At 39.8% G+C, this 18,310-nt stretch overlaps 1 protein-coding gene across 2 annotated transcripts in view; it reads right to left on the bottom strand.

Annotated features, from left to right (window-relative positions):
• Window positions 1–18,310, bottom strand: part of Pid1 (phosphotyrosine interaction domain containing 1) — a 298,268-nt gene that overhangs the window by 187,431 nt on the left and 92,527 nt on the right. The window lies entirely within an intron of this gene.

The following is an 18,310-nucleotide window of genomic DNA, read 5'->3' on the forward strand; positions in this document are numbered from 1 at the left end:
TAGGTTTTTTGTTCTTCCAGATGAATTTGCAGATTGCCATTTCTAATTCGTTGAAGAATTGAGTTGGAATTTTGATGGGGATTGCATTGAATCTGTAGATTGCTTTTGGCAAGATAGCCATTTTTACAATGTTAATCCTGCCAATCCATGAGCATAGGATATCTTTCCATCTTCTGAGATCTTCTTTAATTTCTTTCTTCAGAGACTTAAAGTTTTTATCATACAGATCTTTCACTTCCTTAGTTAGATTCACGCCAAGATATTTTATATTATTTGTGACTATTGAGAAGGGTGTTGTTTCCCTAATTTCTTTCTCAGCCTGTTTATTCTTTGTGTAGAGAAAGGCCATTGACTTGTTTGAGTTAATTTTATATCCAGCTACTTCACCGAAGCTGTTTATCAGGTTTAGGAGTACTCTGGTGGAATTTTTAGGGTCACTTATATATACTATCATATCATCTGCAAAAAGTGATATTTTGACTTCATCTTTTCCAATTTGTATCCCCTTGATCTCCTTTTGTTGTCGAATTGCTCTGGCTAGGACTTCAAGTACAATGTTGAATAGGTATGGAGAGAGTGGACAGCCTTGTCTAGTCCCTGATTTTAGTGGGATTGCTTCAACTTCTCACCATTTACTTTGATGTTGCTACTGGTTTGCTGTAGATTGCTTTTATCATGTTTAGCTATGGGCCTTGAATTCCTGATCTTTCCAAGACTTTTATCATGAATGGGTGTTGGATCTTGTCAAATGCTTTTTCCGCATCTAACGAGATGATCATGTGGTTTTTGTCTTTGAGTTTTTTTATATCATGGATTACGTTGATTCGTCTTGCATTCTTATACACCTCTAGACCACCTGCCTAAGGATTGGCACTGCCCATAGTGAGCTGGACCCTCCCACATCATTCATCAGTGACAGTCTGGTCTCTAGGCCAGTCTTATGAAACCATTTTCTAGGTTGAGAGTCCTCTTCCCAAATGACTCACGCTTGTGCCAAGTTGACACAAAACTACACAAGGTGTAATAAAAAAATTTAATATAGAGGTTCGAGTCACTATTTGTGTTAAACCACTGCTTGAAGGGTTTTTATGAGGTAAACTCATATTTATTTTGGAATTGTTAATCCACAATGGGAAGGACCTGCAGCTAATCAGCTTAAGACCTAAAGTAACAGAGAGTCGTTTGAATCAGTAGATTTAGAACAATTAAACAGCTAACAACAATTCCTATTTACAGTATTTTTATGTTAAGAGGAATATATCTTTAAGTTAAAAATATAATCATAAAAATTGATTAAATTTTCCTTCTCTATTTAATGTATGTATGTACATATGTATGCATGCATGTATATACATACAGATAGATAGATAGATACATACATACATACATGCATAGATACATAGATAGATAAATCTTAAAAATATGTAATTTGTAGTTTTAAAGCATGTTGAGAAATGACAGACTAAATGATGACATATTAAAAGTCTTAAAGATCTTTGGGTGGATCTGGCTATGTTTTCTGCTTTAAAACTGTTTCTCAGTGGATACATTCTTTATTATAAAGGTATGCAAGATCTCTAACCATCCAAAACCCACATAAATAAATAATTTCACACTCTTTTTACTTAAACAAACATGTCTGTTAAAACAATATGGTAGTTGTTTAAGCAAAGATGTATCTATCAAAACCATGTTGTAGTTGCTTTCCTGAAATGGTCTTAGAGACTCGTGGGAAGGTCGCTCTACTCACAGGAAAGGCAACTGTTAATGTGTGAATGCCAACCCCAAGAACTATTGATAGAATAAGCAAAATGGGAGTTGAAAAGCCTGTAAATCATTCAGCTCTCCACGGGCAGAGACCACATCCCTTGAAAGTCTCTAGCATTATTTAATGTGAGAAATATGCCTTATCTCAAAGACACAGCAGCCCCCAGAATGGAACAGTGTAGAGTCACTTGAAATCCAAGAAAGGTATGGTCTCTTGAGCCTGCTTCAGTGACATTCAGGATAGCCCAGTGCTACCCCTAAATTAATTTGTGTTTAGCAAAAGATTGCCATTTACAGTAGGGGCTAAGTCACAATGTGTAAGAAAATGAATGAATCCATGAACAACCAACAAGGAAATCCATGCTTTGCTCTGGAACCACATGATTACTTCCGAGAAGTGTTACATGGGTGTCTACCATCACAGAAGCCTTGAAGCCACATGACTCCCATGGCTTCATTCTGTCCTGAAGCTTTTGAAGTTGTCCATTAGGTACACTCATCTCCCAACTTAAAAAGTGATTATATGTTTTTCATTGTCTGAAACAATTGGGGCTATCTGATTATGATAAGTACTTATATAGTAAGTTATTAAATATAGTAAGTTATTAAAATTTCCTATATAATTTCCACTCAATAAAAAAAATGAGGAGGGTGGGTATGGGGGACTTTTGGGATAGCATTGGAAATGTAAATGAGAAAAATACCTAAAAAAAATAAATAAAATAAATAAAATTTAAAAAAAATAGAGAAGAGTACTCAAATGTGGACTATCCATGGACTTGCAAGTAGATATCTACTTATCTATCATTATACTCCTCCATATATGCCACTTACTGATGGAGCAACATTTCACCTTCCATTTTCCAAGGGGTGACCCCATCTCAGCCCCATGCATCCTACCGTGTGATGTCCACGTGGTACAATCAATACTTGGCATAAAGCAGGTGTTTTAGTCGATAACTTGACTCAAGTGATCCATTAAAGTTTAGCTCTTTTATTTACTCATATGGTACATATTAATATTTTTATGAACACACAAAGCATGCTGGGAGAAAGCTCTGCCTTAGACATTGAAAAGCCAAACAACTGTTGATGTTTTTTCTGACATTTGAGTTCATTAATTATACTCTGACTTAATTGTGATGCTAAACATTGACCTGGGAATTAGTGACAATCTAAAACAAAATAATCACCTCTAATACACTTCCAGAGAGAGAGAGTTCAGATGCATTTGTGGATAAATTAAAATACAATAGATTTGGAACTGTGAGTTGATGTGAAATGTGTGCCCCATATTGTACTATGTATGCCATTGAAAGCGTTAGGGGGGAGAGGGAGAAGAAAGGGGAGGAAAGAGGATAGGTGAGGTAAGAAAGGATAAAAGAACGGAGAGAGGGATGGGGAAGGGAATAAGAAAGAAAGGGAAGGGGAAGGAAAGAGGGAAGAAAGGAGGGAAGGACTAGAAGAGAAGTGGGGAGCAAAAAACAGGAGGGAAAGGAGGGAGGGAGATAAACAGGAGGAAAGGAAGGAGGGAAAGAGAGAAGGAGAGAAAGAAAGAAGGAGGGAGGGAGGGTGGGTAGGAGGGAGGGAGGGAGGGGGGAGGGAGGGGAAAAAGGAGGGTGCGAGGGAAGGAAGGAGGGATCTACAGCAATGAGCTTTGGCCAGTGAGGCAGATAGCTCTAGGGTTTAAAATACAGAAACTCCTCAGTCAGCCCTGGGCTTTCAATATGAACCTTTCTTGGCCTTTACTGTACATTCAGATTAAACACCACTTATATGAAAAAAAAAAAAAAAAACAACAACAACAACAAAAACCTGTTTATCTCTTTTCCAATTGGAAGTTTTTCTGTGGCTAACTTCTATGAGCCCCTTCGGTATAAAGTGCCCTTAAGTTATCTGGCTTGTCAGCACAATGACTCCACCATTTGTTTCAAAGCCCAGGCCCTAGTGGGCTCTGAATCAACAAGAGAAATTTACTGCTGCTTGAGGCTTTTGTAATATTTGCTTGTGCTGTTTTTCTGAGTTATTGGGATTTAAAAAGTATTCTATTTTCTATCTTGTAGATCAGGTCAGAATCTGCTTTTTAAAGCCAGCACAATTTAATTTATAAAGAAACCCATGTCACATACACACCATGATTACGGAGCATAGATATTTGTATATTGGGTATGGGTGTAAATGTATGACATGTTTCTTTTGACTTATTTCTATCTCTCTCATGAATCAATGTATTTATTAAACTGAAAGGTATCCCCAGCACCTCCTCATAAAACCATCATGGAAGACATTGGACTTCATTTTACCTGCTGCTAAAGTTAATACTGTCAACTAGTTAGGATTGCCTAGGAAAAGAGTTTCAAGGCAGGGAATGTGTAGTTTAATTTAGGTGAAAGGCCCACCTTAAGTGTGGGTAGACCATTCCGTGGGCTGATGGCCTGGACAGTAAATAAGAAAAGGCACGCTGAACACAACATTCATCACCCCCTGCTTCATGACCATAAGGATCTTGTGACCAACTCCCTCACACTCTTGCTACCATATCTTTTATGGACTATCCATTCCTTCAAACAGTGAGCCACAGTAAATCTGTCCTTCTTCAAGTTACACACAAACACAGATGCTCATGTGTGCATGTGCACACACACACACACACACACACACACACAAACCAGAGGTCAACCTCAGTGTCAATTCCTTAGCAGCCATCTACCCTTGGGTTTGGTACAGGGACGGGCTGTCACCAACATGTGCCACCAAGCCAGATTTTTGACTTGGGTTCTGGACCTCCAACTCAAGATAATGCTTTCATGGTAAGCATGTTACTGATTTGTTTCTGTAGCCCCCTTCAACATTCTTAACAGTCATGGAAGCCTTGCATGGAGAGTATCAGCCGTGTCAGGTAGTCTTATCCATGGCAGAAGCCAAAACAGGAACTAGGAACAAAATGCTTGCACCCCTGTCCATCTCTTTCCTCATGGAAACTGGATCAGAAGGCCCTGCTGTAAGCTTCCATTGGTAGCCAGTGAAACCAATAAAGCCAACGCACAAATAGGCAAGGTCTGTCTCAAATGCAGCACACACCTCTAACTCAGTGACCTCAGAACCAAGCACTCCCCTTTGACTTATGGGAGAGTCACTCATGCCCCAAATTGGCCTTTTATTGTACTTGTTGTGATCAAAGGGTACCATTTTCCTCGAAGAAGATTCATTTTTGTGGGATATATTCACCATGGAGATAAGTCATTATTTGAGTATGTCTTATCTCCCATCACATTGATCATGTCATGGAGAAACCCCTTGCTTAATATCTTCCAGGAAACTTACATATGACTTATATGTGTTCTAGCCCTTCAAAGAAAGTATAGATCCAATTTTATAGACAGTGGAGATCAGGCACTCTGAGATACTTGCCTAGGGCTACCTCCCTGCCTGAGAAGTAGAGACATAAATAACTTCAAGGTTGTGTGGCTTTGGGACCACTTGGAGTTTTATGGTAAAGAAGAATTCTTATAATTACGCTGGTGCTCCCAAACTTTGGTAAGAGTCCCCCATGATACATTTCACAGTATATGTGTCCACCATTGCATCTTTATATTCTAGATACAGAATGCCATTTCCAGAATTCACCTCCCACATCTCTTCTTCTCCCTCTTTGTCTCAGGGCATTTGTGCCACTAATTAAAAAAAAAAGTCATAGTCTAGTTAATTTAAAAAGAATACTGGCTGGACAGATGGCTCAGTGATTAAGAGCTGGTTGCTCTTCCGGAGGACCTGGGTTCAATTCTAGCACCCACATGATAGTTCACAACTATCTGTTACTCCTGTGCCAGAGGATGTGATGCACTCTTCTGATTTCTACAGGTACAAGGCATGCATATGGTACACAGACGTATATGCAGACAAAACGGCTGTATACATAAAATGAATGAAATTTTAAATAGAAAGGGAAAAAAATCACAGGAATTTATCCTTGCCTACTTTGTTCTCAAGATCAAGGCATAGCAATTCAGCTACCTGATAAGAACTACATCCTCTGAAATGGAGAAATGTTATATCCTCTCCTGATAGAAGGAAGGTCAGGTGAGCGGAACACTACGGACAGCCATGAATCCCACTCTTGAGAAGAGTATTTATAATCCAGTCACCACCTAACACCATTTCATGGGCCATTAAGTTTAACAATTGAATCTAGAACAAATACATGCAAATGTTGCACTCCTCAGTCCTGTATATAGAGATGGCTCTCGGAAAGAGGACATGTTCCCTCCCCTCTCTCAGCCAGCTTTATCTGCATTCCATCAAAACATATAACTTTGCATGCATCTTCTACACAAATATGTGTGGTCATGTGCAACTCACAGGAAGGAAATTGCTAAAAATATGAGTTATATGAATGTTATATGGGAACTGTTTCTTTGCAAGCTAAAGCGACAGGAAATTGTTCTGAACTGAAATTGGAGGTCTTCAAGTCAGGTTCTCATCTTATGACCACAGAAATAGCCCGGTGTTTCATTTCTTCCTAAAGCCGAATTGAACCAATTCAGCTGATAAACACCCTTACTATCAGAGAGGGAGCAAGGCGAAGGCAGTGGTTTTCTTCATAAACCACCAGCCGTTTTTGTGATTTTGTTACAAACCTTAAAAAATAAAACAGAATGGTCAATTTGTATATGTTATTATTCAAATTATTTAAATAGGATTATCTGTTAGCTAATCTGTTTAATAATAATCCTACTTTATAATTTGAGTTATTCTGATTAGATGAGTTATTATTTGTTCAGAGCAAAATGGGAGATTTCACATGAATAGGGAGACCACAGGATGAAGACTGTATAAAATGTTCTAACATGGAACTTTCAGAAAGTCAAGGCTGACAGGCATGTGACAAGGTCTTAGAGACCCTAAGTAACTACCGATAGAAATAGAGTTTCTTCTCCCCTCCCCTGACATATGGGGCAGCATGGGGTCGGGAGAGCTGGCCCCACCCAACCAAAGACTACCACACTGCTCTCCTTAGCTGATGACTGTGGATGAAAGTGGAGAAAGACTCACCCTCCCTGGATGCCCACTAGGGACTTGACCACACACCAGAGAGTATATAGACAATACAAAATGGATTTTCACTTTTTGTCTGGGGGGTGGGGGTTACAGGGATGAACATATGGGAAGACTGGAAGGTGAGAGTGATTGGAGTACATAATGTGAGATTCCAAAATTTAAAAGTAATTTAAAATCAATAATGGTTTTTATTTTAAAAAGAAAGAAGAAGAGGGTCTTCAAGTCCTAGTACCTAAAAGTAACTAGTGTGCTTTATCACAAGGAAACAGCCACAAGCATCTTGCTTTTCTAAAAGAACACTTTCTGTTACTCAGTCAGAAGTATTGATAGTTACAGTGAAGTGTGTTATGGGGTTGACAAAAAGTACCCTAAGAGGCACCTCCCTTGAAAGGCAATGGCTTAAGATGGGAAACAATTGCAAAATAATGATGACCGCCTAATAAATAAGATGATACTCAGCTGAAGTCTACAGATGCTATGGGATTCATACGCACAGAGGCCAGAGCAGTCAGAGCTTAAGGGACTCAAAAGTAACTTCGAAAGATGGAGAGGGAGAAGAGATAGTGGGGCAGTACGAGAATCAAGGTAGAGCTTACAGCAAGACCTAAGACCTTGAAGATGCTGAAATAAGCCACAGGAAACTGGTTGAACTTTGGGAGGGAGGTACAGGGGAATTGAGTGTGAAGTTGGGTCTTGGGCTTGAAACAGGAGGAAATGGAAGCCAAAGTTTTCTGTGCATGCGAGATGGACAGACTGAATACAAACAAATTCTGAAAGAATCAGAAGCAGGGCACAGCAGGGCGCAGGCTGACTCAGTAATTGTCCTTTGTCCCCTCCCACTCCATTACCCCTCTGACTCTCATCAGAGAACGTTCTCTGCTTTGAAGGGGTCATTGATTGCGATAGTTTCGGTGATCCAGGATAATTTATTTCAAACATCATCATCCTAATTGCATATGCAATGTTCTTTTTGCCATGTGATGTAATAGAATAGGCAGAATCATACACTGCCCCTCAAAGACACCCTCATCCCAATACCTGATGCGTGCTAATGAATTATATGGTTATACAAGGGTGGGATTGTGTTTGTGTATGGAATTGAGATTGCTGATCATCTGATTTTAAGATGGTGTGATCATCCCGCCTCACCTGGAAGGGCCTGTATTAGCTGGTCTTGCATAGTTGTGACCAAATATCTAATAAAATATCCATTTTAAGGAGGAAAGCTCTAGTTTGGCTCGTGGTGCATGGTCATCTGGTTCTGTGCACTTGAGCAGAAGATTATGGTGGAAATGAATGAAGGAGAAGCAGAGGGGAAAGAGAGAGAGACAGAGACAGAGACAGAAACAGAGAGAGTAAGAGAGAGATCAGCTCATCAGGAACAAGCTATGCCCCAGGACTCACCTCCTAAGTGATCTTCCATTTCTAATCATATCCCATCTCTTAAAGTTTCCAGAACCTCCAAAATACCACCATGTCTTAGGAACCAAGTTTCTAAACCCAAAGCTCCAGGTGGGCATTTCAAACTCAATTCACAGCAGAGACCTGTGTAACCACTGGAGCCTTCCATGTGTGGAGGGAGGAAGAACACTCAGCATAGATGAATGCCACATGAGAAAATCCTGGCTGCCATTGACTACAGAGGCACTCCAAGCCTCTAGCAGTTGGAAAAGGCAAAGAAATTCATCCTGCTTGTGAGCCTCCAGAAGAAACTCCAAGAGACAGGCACTTAAGTCTAATGAGACCCATTTTAGATTTCTGACTACCTGACCCACCTACATAACACCTCTGTGCTATTTTAAACCACTGTACTTTCAATAATTTATTACATCAATAACAACAACCATGCATAATATTCTCAAATATTAGGGACTGGGGAGAGGAGAAGACAATGATGGAATTTGAATGGCTACAGACAAGAGTTCATTGAATATAAAGCCAAGAGAACCACATCAGGAAGCCTGCAGTTTCTGGTCATCATGCTACATCAAGAGATCTATCCTGAAAGACTATTGCTAGTGTAGCAGATGAAGTATTTGAAGCACCTAGCATGTGTGTACATAACAAACCCTCAACAAAATACTGACCATTACTCCTACATCACTGATGACGACAGGACCAATTTCCCTATCTCCTGGAAGTTCAGCTTGTCCAGACCATCACACCAGTAGGAACAAAGTCATCTGTCACTCTGGTTCACAGCCTCCTTTGGTCCCTCTGTATCCTTTCCACTCTCCTTTCCTCCCTTCCCCTCTGTCTCGCCTCTCCTACAGGTAGAGGGTTTTTTTTTCCTGACTCCCTCCCTACCATCCAAGCGATCTTGGTGCACATCTGGACACAGGCAGCAAGAGGAACTCTCAGGAGAAGTGACCTCCTGCCCTAAGAAGGAAGAAATTAAAATCAAGATGGCAGAAATCAGTGCAAACTTTGCCTACTGCAGTGGGCACCTCACGAACAACAAGGGATCTGCCCAGAAGCTGTGGTCCTGAAACTGCCACTCAGGGAAACAAAACTGAGAGACTACACCTCAGTCAGGTAACCAAGACGTTAGGAGGTGGCTTCCAGGGCAATGTAAGGATGCAAAGGAGGCAATAGCCGCCAACAGACTTCAAATGTTCACATGGCTTTGCATTTTTAATTGGAAGGTTTATCTTCACTGATTTGCTTCCTGACTTGCAAGCACCTTCTGCTACAAAGGCCGACATGAAGTCATGAAATAGCCACAGGTGATAACATTTTCTTCTACTGTCACAGAATCTGACATGTCCTCTCACTGTCCTTGCTCAGGGGTGGACTCACTGTAGTCTATTAGCTACAGCCATAGCTAGAGCTAAGTTGGGTATATGAGATTACAGTCATTTGAGAAAACTCACTAATAAATGCGGCAGTTTGGAGCAAAGAGGCACAGGTCTAAAGTGGCTTTGGGAAAGGCACCATGATGGCTGTTGGGCATCTTGAGGAGAGAAAAAGGGACCTATGCTTTGTTGGATACAGGAGGTAGACTGCAGTAAAAATAGCAAAATACATGAAGATTTTTCTCCTTAGTACTTTTTAAAGGAGTGGAATCTTGCGGAGCTTTATTTTGCAGTGTGGGGGTTGAATCCAGAGCTTTGCACATGCTGAGAAGTGTTCTACCATGGAGGCCTAGTCGAGCCCTAGTTTCTTTGACATAGAGTATCACTGTAAAGCTCAAGCTGTCCTTGAACTCATTATGTACCCCGTAATGGCTTCAAATTCACAATCTCCTTGTGACTTGGGATAAAAAAGAAAAAAAACTGTCACAGGACCACCTCTACTTATTCTTACATTCCTATAAGTGTGATCTCTAAAAGCACTGCCTCATCATATTGCCTAGATAACTCATGGGTTTTATGAAAGATAGAGAGAGAGGATAAGAGAAAGAGTGTGTGAGAGCAAGAGAGAGAGAGAGAGAGCACAGGCAGTAATCTGTACTACACTCTTTATGCAACAGAAAGCATATTTGAAAAAAAAAGTCAAGGACAGAGCTATTCCTGTTTGTGACTATATGTGGTATGAGAAAGGAGGCTGAAGGACATAGGTTCAAGGGAAGCCAAAGAAGAGAAACTACCCATTCTAAACAGGAAGTCTGCTTGAAACTAAAAGCTACCCTAGCATAAGAGGGAGCATATGATTGACATTTCTGAAATAACTATAGTTTCCTTTCTCCTCTACCCACACCTACACACACGCACACACACATACAAACACACATGCATGCATGCATGCACGCACGCACATGTGCATGTGCCTTTCTTAATTTTAGGAATGCCTGACAAGCCTTCAATTATTGAAATGGGCTGTGGGAAGGAAGTCTGTGGAATTACTAATACTGGAGTTAATGTATATTGACACTGTAACTCATTCATAGTGACATGAACACAATGAAATCAATTGTTCCTTTTTAATATATGTCCTTCTTTTATTCTCCTCTGCTAAATCGAATCTGCACGATGGGACTGATGGGGCTACCAGGAAACTCACTGGTAACTCTGAAGGTTACTCTCAATTTTTTTTGCTTTTATATTACCATAGGATCACATTAAAATGCAATTTAGGGACCCTCTTTCTCTCCACTTCATATGCTGTGTCTTAGTTAAAATATCATGCCCTCCTTTTTAATTGGTGGTGGTTTAAGAACAAAATACCTTCGAGGTAAAGTAGAGCCCTCAATTCTCATGAATGAAAACTTAAAAGCTATCTTTCATCATCCAATAGAGCTTTTAAGATAGGGAACGAGAGCTTCCCTCAGTAGGAAGGGGGGTCTCCATTCAACCAGTAACTGCTTTGAAAAGCATCCAACTGCCCTGATACCATTTCTGCTATTTAAAATGCCAAACCACACTCCATTCAGTTGATCTTGGAAAGCTTCAAAAAACCACAAACCAGAGCCCAAAGATAAAAGATCAGTTAAATCTATTGCTTACACAACAAGATAAACATTCCAAAGAAAAGAAGCTGTAAATACTTGTTTACAAAAGCCATAAAGTTTAATGTCTACTCTCCTTGATCGAGGTAGCTTTGGATGTTCATCTAAAGGGGAGGCAGGGTAAGCCCACAAATAAGTGGGGAAGACAGGAGCTTATCTATGAGCACATGAACTTTGGCTCCCCTTCTTTCATAACTTTAAAAGGAACAAACAAGTCCGTGGCCTTACAGGAGCTATGTAGACAGGGATTGGAAACAACAGACTGGTTTGAATCTTAGGTAGTAACACTGGTGACTTAAGGCATTAAACTTAGTACTAACTGACCAGCAGTAAAATTCTGGAACCATTACAAAACTAGACAGTAGCCAACTTCCTCCTTGTTGTAAAACAACCGTGATGACAGTGCAGACCTGAGGGAAGACGGTGAAGACTCATGGGCTGCTATCAAGTATGAAAGGAGCTGAAGACTCCAGAAGGCTTGATCCAGAGAAAACACTCAGTAAATATGAGACTTTGTCAACAGACTTCATTAACCTGAAACATAGTTCCAATCCTAATCTGTTCCCACCCCAGCCTGAAGCCCTGGATGCTATTTCACTACTGTTGCCGGGTGATGAACAGAATACAAGTGGCCATTCAAATTCCTATCTTCAGACAGTGGTTCTCAACCTCCCTAGAGCTGCATATTCTCCAGGATAGGTAGCTTGCCATAGGACTGATTGGGAACCCTGCTGGCAAGTTTCAGATTTAACAGGCTGGCAGGAGGATCTGAAACATGCATGGGAATTACCAAGTAAGCCACTGCTAAAAAGGAAAATAAGACTGGGACTCACCAATTCCTTGAGGAAATTAGAGAGAGAAAGATGCAAAAACATGAATGTCCATTATGGTTTTTGTTTTTGTTTTTTTTCTGAAGGGACAGATTTTTTTTAAAGATGGTCTTATGTATCCTCAACTGGCTTGAACTTGCTACGTGAGCAAGGATGGCCTTGAACTTCTGATCCTCCTACTATTTCTGATTCACCTCCCAAATGCAAGGGTTACAGCAATGTGTCATCATTCTCAGGTTATACAGCACTAGGTGTTGAATCCAGGGTTCCTACAATGCTAGACAAGGGTTCTATGAACTGAGCTATGCACTCAGGTCCCCACTGGACTTTTATTGCCCATGTAATGGTCAATAACCACTCCAATCAATCAATTCTAAGGTACAAGGAGTCTGGGAAGAACTCAAATTCAGCCATGGGAGGAAGGAAATATCTTAGACTTTTAGGAATTAGAAAGAGGCAATAGGAATAGCAAGCAAATTCAAAGCAAAATGAATATCTCGTAAGCTCTGTGTCCATAGCACCCTTCAAGCCAACATCAGATCATTCAATCACAGAGAAGGACTAAGCCACTTAATCCATCACTGAATTAAATTCAAGACACAGAAGTCCTTTTTTAGTAAGATGCTCAAATCACTTGCAATTAGTTCTGAAGTACTTTGACAACTTGCTTCTGGTTGCACTTACTTTGCAATACCTTGTATATAGCTACACAAAGACTACACATAAATACTAATGAAACAGAGACCCAAAAAATAATGATTTTATTGTAATGCAATTCAATGTATATTCCTGACACTGTTACACTCATAAAATATGCATAGAAAACTCTAGGTGGGAATTCTATTTTCATGTATATCTAAATAGTCTAACAAAGGAACACGGAACAGTTTAGCCCTGCTGGAAAATATTCCACCCGGCAATAACCCAAAGCCATTCGACTTTGAAAGTGTGTTATTAGAGGAAAGGAAAGGCAATATAGATAAAACTACACATTTTCATGATTATAGACTCAAAAGGCTATGTGGCTAATTATTTCCCAAAATCAAAATCACTTCAACATGGAATATCATAAAAATAAACATAAGGAATAAATGTAATCAAATTCCATTCCTAAAGTTGAGCGATCCCAGAAATATTTCTCAAACAAAATCCCCCAAGACAGTCTGTGGAGAAACAGTTATGGTAAACATCAATATCACAAACACCCAGACACTTGGAAGCTGGTGCATGGGAGATAGTACTTTTTATAACTTCACAATGACTGAGAACTCAAACAATATTGAATGCTATTTTCTATTCACTGATTCCCAAGTGTTTTGTATAGAGAGAGTCCTCAAAAATATATATGTAAAGGCTGGTCCTGGTCCTGAGAGTGTCAGTGTTAATAAGATATGGACCTTTAAGAGGTGTGGCATTAAAAAAAAAAAAGACCCATAAGACATAGGGTATTCTTTTAGAGGAATTGCAGAATATCTCCCCAACTTCTTCTCCTGTGTGAGGTGTAATTACTGCCCCTCAGTGAGCTCCCAGTAAAACGAGCTTCCATGTCTGTCCTAACCAAGATCCAAGTCAGGGACCTCCCTGATCTTGGATTTTGAGCCTCCAACACTGTGAGCTAAATAGACCTTTACTTTACACAGTAGCTGCCTCAATTATTGTGCTACAGTCATGCAAAGCTGACTAACACACCAAATGAAGGAAGCAGAAAATTCATTTTCATATATGCAGTGTATCACCTCAGATCCAGTTGTGAGGTAACAGAATGTTCTTCTTCAGCACATGCAAAAAGGTACCACTGCTCTCTTCTGTATATGGTCATTTCTGCCACTGCTCTCCAATGTAGAGGACATTGTTTCCTATAACTGCCTTCCTGATTTCCTCAACATTTTCACTCTGCATTTAACTATAATCTGTCTACATGTGGTTTTGTTTGACTTTTTTTTCCCTCATTGAGTTTTTTGGGAGGGTCTTATATCTGAAAATTAATATTGTCCAACAAATATAGGAAACTTTTATACATTGTTCATTAAAATATGGTTTCGTACGTGTGTGATAGCTAAAACTGACTGTCAATGCGGCAGGATCTAGAATGACCTAGGAGCCAGGCTCCTCGCTTTGTGGTGACAGATTATTCTCATTGCATTAACTTGGTGGGAAGACCCATCCTAAAGGTGGATACTGCTATTCCCTCAGCTAGAAAGCAGAAGTCAAAAACATTAATTTCTCAATATGTTATGACTGCAGAGGAAATGTAATCAGGTGCTTCGTGATGATGCTGTTCTGCGTTCTTCATGTTCAACTCAGAACCAAAATAAACCCCTTTTTTCTTAAGTTGCTTTTGCCAAGCTATTTTGTTACAGCACCAGGAATGTAACTCCAGTTCCTTGGACATATGCATAGCAGCTAGCTTGTCACAGCTATTCCAACTGTGTCATTTTAGGGTCTGCCTTTATTGACTCCTTTTTCTCTTGTCTCTGTTTCGCTGTCCCGCCATATTTTTAATTTATGCTAACTGTGCTGGATGGTATATTTTAGATCATGGGAGCTCTGCTGTTGTCATTTGGTAACAGGACTGTTGTTGATTTATAGCCTAAGAAGCAGTTACCATTGCTCATCAATCACCTTGTATCTGACTTGTGGAGCTCTCGTTTTATTGCTTTATAGGATGGGTCTCACTTTCATCTTCAGTCAAAATGAAAATTTTTCTCTTACCTACAAGAGCCATAAAATTCTGTTTACCTGGCCATAGTAACTATAAATATTGCACACCACATACAAAAATAATTTGGAAAAGTATTCTTTATGTAAGCAAAAGTTTTCAGTATGGCCACTTCTTTCATTATAACTCTAAAAGATACTCAAACTATTTTTCTCCTAAAAAGTCAGTGAGTTTTTTAAACAATACACACACACTCACATCACACACACACACACACACACACACACACATATACATACTTACATGTACATATACACATATGCACACACACATATATATATATACATACTTACATGTACATATACACATACACACATGCACATACACATATGCACACACACACATATATATACACATGCAGATAATACAAACATTCACATATATACATATTCACATGCACACATACATACACACACATGACATTGTGTATAAATCAAGTTTAAATCACTCTCATTCAGACAGAAAAGTCTTTTTTATTTTATTAGATATTTTCTTTATATATATTTCAAATGATATCCCAAAAGTTCCCTATACCCCTCCCCGCCCTGCTCCCCTACCTACCCACTCTTACTTCTTGGCCCTGGCATTCCCCTGTACTGGGGCATATAAAGTTTGCAATATCAAGGGGCCTCTCTTCCCAGTGATGGCCGACTAGGCCATCTTCTGCTACATATGAAGCTAGAGATAAGAGCTCTGGGGGTACTGGTTAGTTCATATTGTTGTTCCACCTATAGGGTTGCAGACCCCTTCAGCTCCTTGGGTACTTTCTCTAGCTTCTCCATTGGGGGCCCTGTGTTCTATCTTATAGATGACTGTGAGCATCCACTTCTGTATTTGCCAGGCACTGGCATAGCCTCATACAAGACAGCTATAACAGGTCTTAACGGCCAAATAAAAACTAAATTACTTCACAACTTATCTAGTGATGCTAGAATGTGTTCTCAGTTTTTCAGCTATCAACCCATCAAACTTGTCTTCTTTTAAGAATCAAATATAACAGTATAACATAGATCTGATTTAGTTCAGTTTTCACCACTTTTAGCAAACTCAATAACCTTTATTGGTCAGTTTTCTTTACCATAAGACACTTACAACATCAGGCAACTCAAGAACCAGCCAATCATAGAGTTATCATTGGAGAAACAGGCCTTCACCTTTAGATCATGAGGTACAAAGGGGTATTTAATTCAGCAACTGAAACAAAGCCTTCCCTTTCTGATGAGAGGCCACCAGAGATCAGGACTCACAAGTGTTCCATGATGTTATTCATCACATAACATGTTCTTCATGCCTACATACTAAAACAGTCATGATTTTATATTCAGACAATCTCACCATCATGACAACCTTTTCCCTCTCCTCCAGAACCTGGTGGCCTCTACCCATGGGTACCTCATACACTTTTTTGTCCAGCCCACCACTCACCTCAGCATGCCCTTGCCTTCTCAAACGCTGTCAGTACATCCTGCTCTTCTAGGTTCTGTCATATCTGCTTCTCAGCTTGAGTCTCTGCTCACAATGACATCTTCATCCCATTAGACCTGCCACATTTGTCGCAGCCTCCTAACCACCTTCTCTGTTGTAACACATTTTCTATTCCACTATAAAAATGACCTTTCTAAAAGTAACATCTATAAAAGTTTTTGTCTCCTTTAAGATCACTTTCTGTAGTGCCTAAACGATGGGGCCCATGGTCAGAAATACCCAATAGAAGAATCATCCAAATTTTCCCATGTTCTAGCTCAGATTCTGCATTCTTCCACTCCAGCATCCTCATGCTATCCAGCCACCAGGCCATGCACACTGTAATCTGGACAAAGCTGAGCTCAGAACTGGGCCCAGGATCTTTCTCATAGCTAGAAAATGCCTCCACCCATTCATCTGTGGAGAGCCCCATCTTCTGTGGACAGTGCCACTCTTTAAGGAATCCTTGTCCTCTCTGGAGGTTTCCCCTCTTCTGAAGGAAATCTCGTCCTCTGTGAAGGATTCTTCTACTCAGTGGAGGGTCCTCTCCTCTGTTGAGGATTCCCATGTTCTATGGAGGGTGCTTGCACTTTGTGAAGGGACCCCTTCTTTATGGAAGGTTTTATTGCTCTGTGGAGGGTTTCTGCAAGGCACAGGGCCCATAGTTCTCTTGCTTCATGACAGCACCAATGCCATTGCACTGGAGCTACTCATTTGCAGGTCTAGTGTACCCCAAAACTGTGATCTCCAGAGAATAAAGACAATGCCCAATACAAAGTGTGGCTCAGAGATCAAGCTAAAAAACAGTCTCTGAACTAATAAATAAATAATGCCTTTTCATCATTATCATACCTTATACATTAGGTAGGTAGATAGATAGATAGACAGATAGACAGACAGACAGTCAGACAGACAGACAAATAGATAAATAGATAATAGATGGATAGATAGATAGATAGATAGATAGATAGATAGATAGATAGAGTAAACTCTTACATAATATTATATATATATTAAATATTGAATATTAATGCTCTGGAATGAAAAAAACAATAACAAAAAGTGAATAGCATCACTACATAAGAGAGAGATAAGGAAGACATAACATTAATCTCAATTATCTTTAGTTGCATTCCTCCCATACCAAAGGAATAAAAATCTGTTTTCCAAGATCAAGGTCACATGTACACTGGTCAGAGCCCAACACAACAACACTCAGCCCTCCAGAGCTCATGCATTTTGGGTATAATGTGTTTCTTTTTTATTATCTATGTTAATAAGAACAACAAAACCATCCTCACTAGGTTTTTGTCAAGCAAAGATTAATATTGCATACTTTAATCACAATATTCATGCTTGGCACTGGGCCTTGGCTCAGCGCCCCACATATACTTTTTCTAGAACTAAATTACTCATTTATAATACAAACATGGGAATAAAGAAAAACCAGCACTGGGTAAACAAAATATGTTAGTTTTCAGTTCTCAATGGAGCAGAAGTGAAAACTTACATAATCACAATTTTAGGAACATTTGGAGTTCCCACGCCAAGCGCAGAAGGCAGGGTCCTTATCTAGAGAGCAGCATAGGTCAAGAGGACCCCGTCCTCCCTGGCTTTCGTTTTATGGTCAAACTTTAAGTGGCCTAGTATTGGTTTTTTATTGTTATCGGTGGTGGTGGTAGAGTTTTTTGATTGATTGGTTGATTGATTGATTGATTTTCCAAATAAAGGAAACAATAGCAAAGACAATGCAAAAATGTGTCCCTCATTCTTGTCATCATACAAACAACTGAAGCCAGCTCTGAAGCAGGGGTAGGGTGGAATCTGCAGGGAGTCCCTTGAAGCCACCAAGGGCAACTGAATTTATCCACAATCACTCACAACCCTCTTTTCCAAAATGCCTACCTAGCAGACAGCATCATTAAATGAAGGAGGAGCAGCCCTTCAAAACGCTTTAATTTACCTCTACCCTGACTCAAGCAAACCAGGTAATCTTTTCTAAGAAGGCTATTGGTGAGTGTTTCA

The sequence above is a fragment of the Mus caroli genome, unplaced genomic scaffold, assembly GCF_978045245.1.
Source record: "Mus caroli unplaced genomic scaffold, Mus_caroli_1 scaffold_1, whole genome shotgun sequence".
Classification (NCBI taxonomy): Eukaryota; Metazoa; Chordata; class Mammalia; order Rodentia; family Muridae; genus Mus; species Mus caroli.